Source organism: Bombina bombina, chromosome 1 (genome assembly GCF_027579735.1).
Source record: "Bombina bombina isolate aBomBom1 chromosome 1, aBomBom1.pri, whole genome shotgun sequence".
Classification (NCBI taxonomy): Eukaryota; Metazoa; Chordata; class Amphibia; order Anura; family Bombinatoridae; genus Bombina; species Bombina bombina.
The window spans coordinates 1,121,954,519-1,121,968,231 of NC_069499.1; the positions used below are offsets into that span (position 1 = coordinate 1,121,954,519).

General features: G+C 37.0%; 1 protein-coding gene across 1 annotated transcript in view; it reads right to left on the reverse strand.

Annotated features, from left to right (window-relative positions):
- LRRC3C (leucine rich repeat containing 3C) overlaps positions 1-1,754 on the reverse strand; it is a 40,667-nt gene extending 38,913 nt beyond the window's left edge. Inside the window, exon 1 of the mRNA XM_053694006.1 lies at positions 1,391-1,754. The gene's annotated coding sequence lies outside the window, so the exon portion shown is untranslated. The remainder of the gene's footprint in view (positions 1-1,390) is intronic.
- Positions 1,755-13,713: the final 11,959 nt, after the last annotated feature.

Genomic DNA, 13,713 nt, shown 5'->3' on the forward strand with positions numbered 1-13,713 from the left:
CATTTGAGACTCAGTAAGAGGAAGAATTAGAATTTAAAGTTGTAGAGAAGTTAGACACATTTTTTAAGCAGCTTCTCCAGTTCTTTAATTGACTGACAGGTTTTCAATACCTCTGTGTTCCTAAGAGTTTATACAATGCAAATTATTGTTTTATAAACACACAGTCCCAAAAGATGTCATAAACTACCCATATAAATATTCATTTTTTATTTAACAACCTCTTGTGTGCATTAATGTGGAGGGGGTGCAGGGAAGTTTCTATGAACAAATTAACAACAACATATGCAAAATAAGTGAAGGAATTCTACATAAAGTTTCACATACTTGTAAGCATATGGTTATAGGGACAATTATGTTGGATCATTTATAGGAATCAGCTTTAGGTTAAGTTAAAGCAGTAGCAAAAGGGAGTGGTTGTATTATCCATTTCAACACTCAATGGTGAGCTTGCTGCTACTGTGCAATTTCATCTACGCCAAACCAACATTCAAACCATTACTTATATTTACATGTTAGTTTCAAGATTGTATTTGTTTACATTTTACACGGTTTTAATTTGTTCTTATTTACCCATATGCACTGGTAAATCTTTATTAGCATGGTTCACTTTTAAGATTTGTTACAGTCATGTGGCAGATTGACAGTTGACGAATTCATTAATGCATAATTAGATATTTAGTCCATCAAATGCTAAATCTGCTTATTATCCTTCTGTTGGAGCTGAATAATGTCTAGGAAAACAATCTAGCAGTAACACAAATGCTTAAAATATAACCAAAAATAAAATACAGTTTTCTCCTTGTAGCTAATATTGTTTCTCATAGTTTATCGCATTGATCTGCTATTGTTTTGAGAGACTCAGGTCAATACTGGTGAACACGCTGAATTTACAGTCAGACTTTAGTCCTCTGTTTTGGAAAACAGTTTGTATACAGGCAAGAAAAGAGAGTCCGGTCAGATCCTGTCATTCTAGGCTGCCAGCCAGCCTGAAACTGGAACATCAGACAGCACTACAGGAGCCATGCCTGTGGGGAATCCCTGAGAACACAAATACAGTTTATCTTCCTGAGCGAGAAAACCTCTGATAGCTACATTCTAATAACAGCATTTCACAGCTTGACAGTTCTTTTCCTAAAAGATATGTCGCTTGTTACACAAAACATAGGAACCTGATCATTCCCATTACTGTAATCACGTGACAAAGGAGATGATCATATAATTATAAAAAAACATCTCCAACATGCCTCATCGTAAGGCATAATGCTTAATAGCTTTACCACAAAAAAAAAAACAACTATAAACATCACCCCGCCCCTTCATACAGCAAAAATAAACGTCATTGTAATGTTTCCCTTTATTAAAATACACTATACAGAAAATACACAATTACCTGAATGTTTATCTTCTCTCCTGACAATGGTTCTATTTTGTAACATGAAAACGGTGTTTGATAGTGTGCAAAGCTCTGAACGCCCATAGAGATTAGTATCCCCTAAACAAGATTCATTCATAAGCAACAGGCATCAGCCCCCAGCATACAGAGAAAGTTGTGCTGGAGAGAGGGAGGAAGCTGCATGTGGTATAAGAGAGAAGGGACTGATGTGAGAAGGGATCCTTGAATCTTCTTGGTCTCTGCGGGGTTATTACGGTAGTGAGAAGATGTCACACATCTTAGTGATGGCCCCATCCCCACCTCTCCCTAACAAGCTCTGTGTGTTTTCCTGAAAGAGAATGAGGTCTCTCTGCTGGGGATTGGAAACTCCGCCTGATGTGAGAGAGGGGGGAGTGTGAGGAAGGGAGGGAGAGAGGTGGATAAGGAGAGCACAGGAGACACATGATACTAGAATTCAGGATGAGAGAGGGAAATATAGAATGAAGAGAGAATGGATGTAGAAAAGACAAATATACTGATTAAGGAGGATGGAATATATCAAATATGATTTTTTTTAACCTTTTATCAGAATAAAATGCATTCAGAAATAGTCAGAAAATAAATTGTTTGGTTCTGAGTTGCCTGTAAATTGATTTCCATTAAATACAGTTATACAGCTTTTGCTAATAGTATAATATATTAAAAAGACTGTAGGCCAGAGAGTCTGACCTGTTCAATGTGGCAATTCATTTTTCAAATGGATGAAATAAAAACATAATATATCAACAAACTTCAAGCAAGGTTAATGATATACAAACACACACAGTTATTTCACCAACATAACACAAAAGCAGACCAGTTGCAGTAATGATGTGCACAATGTGTGTTGTAAATAGAGGAAGGTAGTTGGGAACATATTGAAAGAGGGCCACATTGTGCCACAGTCATTGGTTGGACAACCATGGTGTAGATTAGTGCCATCCTGTCTGTGTTGTGCTGTAGACAGAAAAACATTATTACTCATAGTGCTCACTGGAGTCAACCTGTAGATGGAATGATCGGTGTGTTTCTCTATGTACATGTAGGAAACCTTTCTCAATGCCCCAAAGCTCTGTTCTTTGTTACACCATATGGGCATCATGGCAGATTCAATTTCCCACAGTCTGCATCTGTTTTTCTCTGTGTTACCCTATAATGAGCATGATATAATCTATAATCCATAGCTTTTACTGTCTCATATTGCAGAGGGAAGATGTTATTCTTCAACTTGAAGCTCTCCCTGTATTGGATGGATCTTTTTGTCTACAAGGAGCAAGCCTATACAGCCTGCATTATGTTACTGCTGCAAAATAGTAACAGGAACCGTCTTGTAGACATATTTTGAAATCATCTTGCAATGAATTAGATTCACAGATTCCTTTTGCTTTGTCACAATGTCTGTCTTGCAGTCATAATGTCTCCTAATTCTAGAGAGAACTACATATATGCCGCTCTCTTAATTGGACTTTCTAAGGGGAAAATACAATGCTCTAATTCATTAGATCATTTTTAAATTATTAAAATTCCTTTGTGATTATGGGCTTGTTTATATTCTAATTCTAAATTTTGTGATCAGCCAATCATTTAAATAAAGATTTTGTTATTACTACCAGATACTGATAATACCTAAAACCTGAGTAAGGGGGCTCTGGTGGGGTTGACCAGACAGGCAACTGTTGTGAGACATCATCTCTTACTTTTTTAATACAAGTATATATTTTTATTGTATTTGAATCTTGCTTTATGGGCTTTTATATAATTAAAACATATCTAAACTACTCATGCACTGTCAGGCAGTGCTCATATTATAAGTTGTAAAGTGCTCGTGCACTAACCCAACAAGTGTAAAAAGCAAAAAATTATTATTTATTTATTATTATTTTATTTTTATTTATTTTTTTATTTTATTTTTTTAATTTTAATTTTTTTTTTATTTTTTTATTTTGTCCACACTTATATTATCAGTGCTAGGTAGTTTTAGAATGTTTCACGAACTTATTTTCAATATATGGAACCCCAAATGTAAAATTAAACACATAGTTAGAAACAGTAACCTCAACATTCTATCATAACTTTTCAGCGCAAACACACATAAGTACAATATGTTTTTAAACATGTTACATGCTAACAAATAAAATCTATTTTTGAAAACATTGCGACACAACTAGGTTTATGATAAGGCTAGTAGTTTAATTATGGTCCATAGGACATATAGTCAGTAACATCACTTAAACTAAAAAAGATATAACTAATACCTTCACATTAAGGGGTTAAAAAAACAAATACCTACATATATCATCAGTATAGACACTAATTGCAGGCACAATGTGATTATGTTTTTTGAAGTTTTGCATATATGTATAATGCTATAACATTATAATGCATAATTTCCCAATTCTGGTTATCCATCTTAACATCTATGCATATATCAACAAAATGTATAAAACTTAAAGAAGTTGAAAAACATACTAGTTGTTTAATGACAAATTACCTAAATGCCAACTTCCAAAATGGAGGATGTAACCACAAACCTGGCAGAAACTCATCAATGGATTGTTTAAAAGGACTCTTGGACATGCGCACTAACATTCCTTGACAAAGCATACCAGCGAAACGTACGTCGGAACTGAACTGTTCTATATTGAGTTTTATCGCGTCTCTACACTAGCCAGGACACCTGGGGGCTTAGCGCTATTGTCTTGCTACTAAAAAGGTTTTGGTTTCAGCGGTCACACTCCTGCTGATCCATTTACCTCTTTGCAAGTTTGGCGATTTGAAGCATTTGCTACAGCATATCTGCTTTTGTACCCTTACATTGTGGTGTTATCAAGGCTTATGTGACGCTTTTATATATTTTAAAATAAATTTGTATCCAAGTTTTGCCTAGTGTACTGTTTTCCCATCAGTATGAAGTGGGAGTGCGCATATCCTTGAGCTTAGTGGAAAGCTCCAACAAATGTGAGTAGTCATTTGTTACAAAACAACTACTTCCTCAAAGTGCCATTACAGATTCACACTATGTTGCAATTTTCTGTTTCCTTTTTTATGGGATCTCACTGAGGAATGCTAACAAGCTGAAAAACTCATCCAGAGGACACAGACATATCCTTGATTCAGAACTTTATTTGGTTTTCCTTTTATGATTTTTGTTATCACATTTATTTCACATTTTTTTCTTTGTGATATTCGGTATATTTATTGTAAAAAGCAAAAAAGTTGGAATAAAAATAGCACCCTACTTGTGGGCAAACACGATCCCATATTCTCAAGTGCGCTAACCCGACATGAAAATATTAATATTTCCCATTCCGATGTTCTTCACATACCAGAATATATACAGATATACAGAACTATCATACTAACATATTCCCTTATGTGAAGAACATTGGAATGTGAAGTGTGTACAGGAAATACACAGTATAACACTTTATTAAATATGAACATTGCATACATATGATTGACATGTTTTTATCTACTTAAATGCAAAGGGCTCCAACAGACTTCTATATATGTCTACATATGTATTATGTGTTTATATGTGTATATATGTCTGTAAATACATACAAGGCGATAGGCCTTGGCACCAGACTTTACACGCAACACTAGCTATACATATATTTATAATTTTCAAATACATTCTCTTAAGTGATTGTCTCCAATATAGTATGAGAGAGGGATAGTGTTTTATTTCTAGAAAAGTGTAGCCTGGTAGCACAGCGGGTTTGTTCGGTGGACCCTAATGATTTTGTATCCTATACATCTATAAATCCACTGGAAACTGTTTATGTCTTTTCATCTAGGTAGTGAAATTACAGAGTTAATGGAATTAGCCATAGGCTGTTTACTTTCCAGCATGTAAGTTCTGGCTAGATAAATATAATATCAATTTTTTTTTTTGCCATCTTTCAAACTATTATCTATTCTGAGCGTACCCAGTAACATATAGGTGACGGTTTAGACTATTATCCAGTGCCCACTTATTCCATTTTTTCCTATGGTAACTTGTTATCTTTTTGACTAATATACATAAGTCTTGTCCATTTTTTAGGATTCTTACGAATAAGTATTTGTACTCCATAGGCATTCACTTCTACATTGAACAGCCTTATTCACATGTCTTAATGAACTATTTGGAATTAATTTTTCCATTATTATACTTTTTGGGCTTACTCGTTTGGACATTTCTTAGGTTATTATTCATAGTATATTTTAAGTCACCATGTAGCATAGGTGTCAGCAGGGCAGTCCCGGTATACATTATTTACCTTATAATTTTATTAGATATACACTATGCATTACTAGTATATACTATCTACCTTAGCACTTATCAGGTACATATACATTTTTATCTACTTTATAATTAGATTAGATATTATTATTTATATCTATGTTCAGTATTGCAGGCAAGGTGTATAGCTTCCATATAGCCCAGTGGAATACTTCCATTTATTTATTTATTTATTTTCTGCATTTTCTACATGACAGGTTTTTAGGTAAGATTCAGACACACTTATACAGTCTCTGATCCTAACTTTTTGCAGTATATTGTCTGAAGCTTTTTGTCCTTCCATGTATATACCATTTGCCTATTTCTTCCATTATCAGCAGTACATCCTCTAGTATGTTAATTTGTGTGAGTAGTACAGGCATTTAGTGATTATCCAGGTGTGCACAGGTTTAGTTTGAGGGCGTTGTTGTATTTTTTAACCTATCACATTTGTTTGAAGTGTTTTTAAACAGGTGTGGGGCTCAGCACTACAGGCTATGACTACGGATCATTTCCGAAACATGTAAGCCAGTGAGTGCTGCGCCCTCAGCACCTTCCACATCTTTTTTGCTGTGCATCTCCATGTCTGATTTTACTTGAACCAAGAATAAAGGATTTATTTTATGCTACTGGGACTTCCTTTCTTTGATCTCTCCACTTTCCAGTATACCGGTAGCATTGGCTGAGTATGGGACATTTTAGTACAAGTTTGGAGCAAGTATGATGACCATCTGTGTTTAGCCATATACTTACGGTCCTGGTGACCGCTGTTTTCGACACTAAGTCTCACCGTGTTACGGAGCGGAGTAGGGGGGGAGGAGCAACTTATACAATACCAGGAAGTACTGCGGCTGGGATAAGTTGAGGCGGTAGAGGTACACCGCTTCGTCCCGGCGCCTTCCGGTGAATTTGCCTTGTTCCTTATTAGAGCCTTACCTGCACGGAGTGTGGCGGATGTGAAGCGGCTGAGGTCTGCCATAAGTACCCCCATTCCGCATAACACGGGTGAGTGAAGATATACTTAACGTTTAATTTGGTTTGCCTAAGAGTGCCGGTTACTAGTTACAAGCATTGCAATTGTTTATTAAACTAAGTATTATTTGCCTGTTCAGAGCAATTACCTGGGGCAGCTCGCAACCAATAGACATTTCTTATCATTCTGTTCTACACATATTGGCAACACATTTGGTGCACATACTTTGAACTTTTGTGGAACATTTAAAGTTTGAACGGCTGGCACTACATTAAGAGTTTCTCTTTATCTATTAGTTTATTCATTTGGGTATACACTGGATATACCAACACTCTTTATTGTGGTAGTGCAGCCCTTAGTCTCCTGCCATTTTCAGCATGAACATGGAAGAACCACAGCCTATTTTCTATTCACTGATGTCTGTTACTGCACGCACAACTACTTCCACAGACTGTGAATTAATTTTCTCAGAAGATAAGGGGGTTCTCACATTAGGTACCCTCTTTGAGCAAATGGAGAACCTTTTATTGAAAGAGTCTAAAATCCAGTGGGATGTATGGGCACTGGAAAAATACCTCAATTTGAACATGATTCCCAGAGGCCTGAGATTATACAAGTTTCCTACTTTTGAGGTGGACACTCAGGATAAAGATTTTGTAGAAGCTTGGAATGCTGTACTTACTGACTGTTCAATGAGACTCATGAAATTGCTCATACAATATAAAAATAAATTGTTGGAAATTACTAGAAAGGATATAGATTGTTTACAAGTTGAAATGAATAGGAGAAGTAATAATACGGATTTTGCAAGATTTGACAAGACCCTAAGAGAGCTAGTGGCCAAGGGTAGATCCAACATTATGGAAACAAAACACACTAAATACATTAGAGACAAATTTGATTACACTAACAATTCAGTATACATTTGGAACAAAGTTAATAGAGGCATATTCAGGGCCAACCAACCTAGGTTTGGTAGGAAAAGGAGAGGCAACAGAAACAGAAGTAGGAATAGGAACCATGGTAGCCAAGGGAATACTGCTAAAAATGTTACTTTTTCAGGGAGTGATTCTGAGGGGTCTAGCGAGGGTGAAACATTAGATGCACATATACCATCTGCATCCACTACCCTGGATAGTGTGCAGACTACCATGCAAGCCCCACATATGGATTTCTCTACAGGCAATAGAGAAGGTGGAACAGTACAGGGAGCAAATCCAACTCGTAGTGTATATGTAGAATCAGTCCCTGCCATACGTGTACAAAACCAGGCAGATCCCTTTACCCTGAATCAGGTTTTTCCCCAGGCACGGGATGCACCCACAGGAGGGGGGAGAAGGACAACCCATCATGGCACACACTACAATTACAATCAAGACAGGTACCAGCTCAGAGAGCCCAGGCCACAAACACGTTACAAATAGAGGATTCTAGGATAGTGGGTAACGTGGTTAACTTGTCCACACAACAACTTAGTAAAATACAATACAATGTACTGAATAGAGGCTTAAATTTTGCACCAACAAATGATTTTGATCTTTTTAGAACAATTCTTGATGTCAATAAACTCGTTCGAAATTTAACCTTGAAAAAACACTTTAGCTGTACTGATGGTAATGACTGCACTATGACACAGACTCATACTTTGACCCATACTGGCGACATCAATATTGAGAACCACGATTTTAAACATATATGTGATGTGGTCTCATTACAACAGCTCCAGCATGAGGCAATAAGAGCCACTGATGGAGTCAGCAGGGGTCCAAGTTTCAAGAAAAAATCTAAATTCTATCCCATTCACAATCGTGGCAATATTATAGAAACTTTCTATAATAGAGTGGAGAAGGATCTCCTGACACTTAAAAACAACCAACCCAAACACAATTTCAATCTATCTCTTGCTGAGAAAGAAGCCTTGGTGTCATTAAGAGATAATAATTCTCTGGTTATTAAAAATTCGGATAAAGGCGGCATGGTAGTAGTGATGGATAAGGAACAATATATACAGGAAGGCTTAAGGCAATTACAAAAAGAGACTGATTATTTTGTTCTGAAAGGAGATCCAACTGTGCAGTTCCAGATGGAACTTAAACAGCTACTGGATGATGGCCTTGAACTAGGCATATTGGATAAGACTACTGTGGAATTTCTCTCTGTTGATTTTCCCAAAATCCCTTTGTTCCATCACCTACCTAAGACCCATAAAACCCTTGACAATGTCCAAGGGAGACCCATAGTGAGTGGGGTGGACTCACTTTTGGGTAACCTGTCCGAGTGGTTGGATTCCATTCTCCAACCAATAGTCATGTCCCTCCACTCGTATGTGAAAGATACCAAACACATTTTGAATCTAATTGAGAGGATTGTATGGAATGATGGATCCAAATGGCTCACTGTGGATGCTGTTTCATTGTACTCTAGCATTCCACACCGGGTGGGAGTACAGGCCATAGCGTTTTTTCTTGAACACGAGTCAGAATACAATGAGACCTTCATTGATTATGTGATCAAAGTAACAACTTTTCTACTTACACACAACTTTTTTAAGTTTGAGGATGTTTACTATCTCCAAAGATGTGGCACTGCCATGGGAGCCAAATTTGCACCATCATTCGCGAATCTTTTTTTAGGATGGTGGGAGCTTTGCCATATCTTTGGGGATAGTAATCCTTACAGAGATTGTATCTCCTTTTATAGGAGGTACATCGATGACCTCCTCTTTGTGTGGACAGGGGACCAAACGAGTATCTCTCTGTTTATAAATTTTCTTAACAACAATGAGTTTGGCCTCAGATTCACCTATGAACTTAATGACAAATTCATTAATTATCTTGACCTTACTTTAGAGGCCACAGACAATGGCACAGTCAAATCGACTATCTATCGTAAACCCATTTCGGGCAATTCTCTACTTTTGGGTTCCAGTTGCCACCCAAAACATGTCCCTTTTGCCATAGCGAAGGGTGAATACACTAGGCTAAAGAGGAACTGTACTTTGCATACTGATTTCCAGAGAGAATCCAGAGGACTGGACAAGAGACTTAGGGATAGGAATTATCCTCCCAAGGCCATAAGAAAAGCTAGGGAACAGGTTCTAACCATCCCCAGGGGAAAGTTGCTGGGTACTAAACAGGAAACCGGGCAAAGAAGACAGGGGGTTACTTTTGTCACCACTCATAGTGTCCAATATCCATTGATATGCGACATTGTTCGCAAACATTTCCCAGTGCTTTTAGCTGAAGAGAAATTAGTGGATACTGTGAAATCAGGTCTAAGATGTGCTTTTAGGAAAAGCCCTACGTTAGGCTCCATCCTTTCACCCACACTATTAAAGTCGGATAAATCCAAGCAAAGTGCCTGGCTTAAACACCCTGGCATGTACAAATGTGGACATCGGAAATGTAAACCTTGTGATTTTGTTAAAATCACTAAAGGCTTTGCGAGTGAAGCTACCAAAAGAGAATATGAGATCAGATCCTGCATGAACTGCAAGACAGAATCTGCGATTTACTTGATTGAGTGCACTTTATGTAAAATCCAGTATGTTGGACTCACGTCACGTGATCTGAATACCAGGATCAGAGAGCATTTGTCCTCATTTAATACCAAGAGGGCATCAACCCCCATTGTTCAACACTTTGGGGTGTATCATGACAATAATCTCCAGGGCTTCACCTGGTGTGCTATTGAAAAAGTCAATAGACCTACCAGGGGAGGGGATATTGATACTCTCCTCGCCAGACGTGAAGCCTTTTGGATTTTCACACTCGGAACAAGAGTACCTGTAGGACTCAACTCCAGATATGATGTTCTAAATCTCTGGGAGTAATACTTATGAACATAGATCATGTTTTCCTATACACTTACTAGGTGCATAGTCCTTACTACATCTGAATCATCATTCCTACACTAACTGGTCGTACATATATATATATATATATAATTATAATTATATATATAATTATTTATACTTATATTTTCCACATTGTGTCATCTTCACTATTATTACACTATTGCCATACCTTATATATTGGCATTTCCAGTATTCTGACTGTCTATTGCAACATTACCATCAATAACGTGGCGATAGGCCTTGGCACCAGACTTTACACGCAACACTAGCTATACATATATTTATAATTTTCAAATACATTCTCTTAAGTGTTTGTCTCCAATATAGTATGAGAGAGGGATAGTGTTTTATTTCTAGAAAAGTGTAGCCTGGTAGCACAGCGGGTTTGTTCGGTGGACCCTAATGATTTTGTATCCTATACATCTATAAATCCACTGGAAACTATTTATGTCTTTTCATCTAGGTAGTGAAATTACAGAGTTAATGGAATTAGCCATAGGCTGTTTACTTTCCAGCATGTAAGTTCTGGCTAGATAAATATAATATCAATTTTTTTTTTTGCCATCTTTCAAACTATTATCTATTCTGAGCGTACCCAGTAACATATAGGTGACGGTTTAGACTATTATCCAGTGCCCACTTATTCCATTTTTTCCTATGGTAACTTGTTATCTTTTTGACTAATATACATAAGTCTTGTCCATTTTTTAGGATTCTTACGAATAAGTATTTGTACTCCATAGGCATTCACTTCTACATTGAACAGCCTTATTCACATGTCTTAATGAACTATTTGGAATTAATTTTTCCATTATTATACTTTTTGGGCTTACTCGTTTGGACATTTCTTAGGTTATTATTCATAGTATATTTAAAGTCACCATGTAGCATAGGTGTCAGCAGGGCAGTCCCGGTATACATTATTTACCTTATAATTTTATTAGATATACACTATGCATTACTAGTATATACTATCTACCTTAGCACTTATCAGGTACATATACATTTTTATCTACTTTATAATTAGATTAGATATTATTATTTATATCTATGTTCAGTATTGCAGGCAAGGTGTATAGCTTCCATATAGCCCAGTGGAATACTTCCATTTATTTATTTATTTATTTTCTGCATTTTCTACATGACAGGTTTTTAGGTAAGATTCAGACACACTTATACAGTCTCTGATCCTAACTTTTTGCAGTATATTGTCTGAAGCTTTTTGTCCTTCCATGTATATACCATTTGCCTATTTCTTCCATTATCAGCAGTACATCCTCTAGTATGTTAATTTGTGTGAGTAGTACAGGCATTTAGTGATTATCCAGGTGTGCACAGGTTTAGTTTGAGGGCGTTGTTGTATTTTTTAACCTATCACATTTGTTTGAAGTGTTTTTAAACAGGTGTGGGGCTCAGCACTACAGGCTATGACTACGGATCATTTCCGAAACATGTAAGCCAGTGAGTGCTGCGCCCTCAGCACCTTCCACATCTTTTTTGCTGTGCATCTCCATGTCTGATTTTACTTGAACCAAGAATAAAGGATTTATTTTATGCTACTGGGACTTCCTTTCTTTGATCTCTCCACTTTCCAGTATACCGGTAGCATTGGCTGAGTATGGGACATTTTAGTACAAGTTTGGAGCAAGTATGATGACCATCTGTGTTTAGCCATATACTTACGGTCCTGGTGACCGCTGTTTTCGACACTAAGTCTCACCGTGTTACGGAGCGGAGTAGGGGGGGAGGAGCAACTTATACAATACCAGGAAGTACTGCGGCTGGGATAAGTTGAGGCGGTAGAGGTACACCGCTTCGTCCCGGCGCCTTCCGGTGAATTTGCCTTGTTCCTTATTAGAGCCTTACCTGCACGGAGTGTGGCGGATGTGAAGCGGCTGAGGTCTGCCATAAGTACCCCCATTCCGCATAACACGGGTGAGTGAAGATATACTTAACGTTTAATTTGGTTTGCCTAAGAGTGCCGGTTACTAGTTACAAGCATTGCAATTGTTTATTAAACTAAGTATTATTTGTCTGTTCAGAGCAATTACCTGGGGCAGCTCGCAACCAATAGACATTTCTTATCATTCTGTTCTACACATATTGGCAACACATTTGGTGCACATACTTTGAACTTTTGTGGAACATTTAAAGTTTGAACGGCTGGCACTACATTAAGAGTTTCTCTTTATCTATTAGTTTGTAAATACATACACACATATAAACGTATATTTAGAAATGTATATGTATGTATCTCTATGTTAAAGCCCTTTGCCCGCTTTTTTTTCCCTAACACCTGAGATCTCATATCTTTGAGCCCTTATAACTTTTTTGTGCAATATTTTTTTTAAATAATTTTTCTTAGGTGGTGTTATGAGTGTAACTGTTCTTTATAATGTATTTTTTATGTGTTTTGTGCAACTTTTTAGTTTTGCAAAACAGTAAACCAGAGCTCTGTGGACGCGGTAATCATTCCAGCATAATTCACGATTGCCCTCAAGCGATCTTGTTTACTTTCAACTTGTAATACGACCAATACACCTGTCACATACAAACACTCGCAATAAACCCCTTTTCGCTCACTTGTAACTGTTAGAGCTCCATAGTTTACTATGTACCCCCATTAAAGGGCCATAATACCCAAATGTTTAAACACTTGAAAGTGATGCAGCATAGCTGTAAAAAGCTGACTAGAAAATATCTCCTGAACATCTCTATGTAAAAAAGAAAGATATTTTACCTCAAAAGTTCCTCAGTAGCCACCTCCCATTGTAAAGGATTTCTAAGCAGCATTTTAGTGTGTCTGTCCTGGGACAGCTTAGGGGATGAGCCCCGTGAACTCTCATATTATTTAACCAATCAGGTAAAGGAAGCTTACTATGAAATCTCATGAGAGTTAAGTCAAATCTCATGAGATCACAATAAGAGTTCATGACCTCAGCACTGCTGATGCTGATTGGCTGCTGTTCATTTCTTCATTTTTTTTTTATTTTTACCTGCATATGAGTATTATATCCCTTTAACTCTCATGAGTTTTCATAGTAAGCTGAATAGGGAAATAATATGAGAGTGCAGTGCACGATGCTCATCCCCTAAGCTGTCCCAGGACAGACATACTAATATGCTGCTTAGAAATCCTTTACAATGGGAGGTGGCTACTGAGAAACTTTTGAGGTAAAATATCTTTCTTTTTTACATAGAGATGT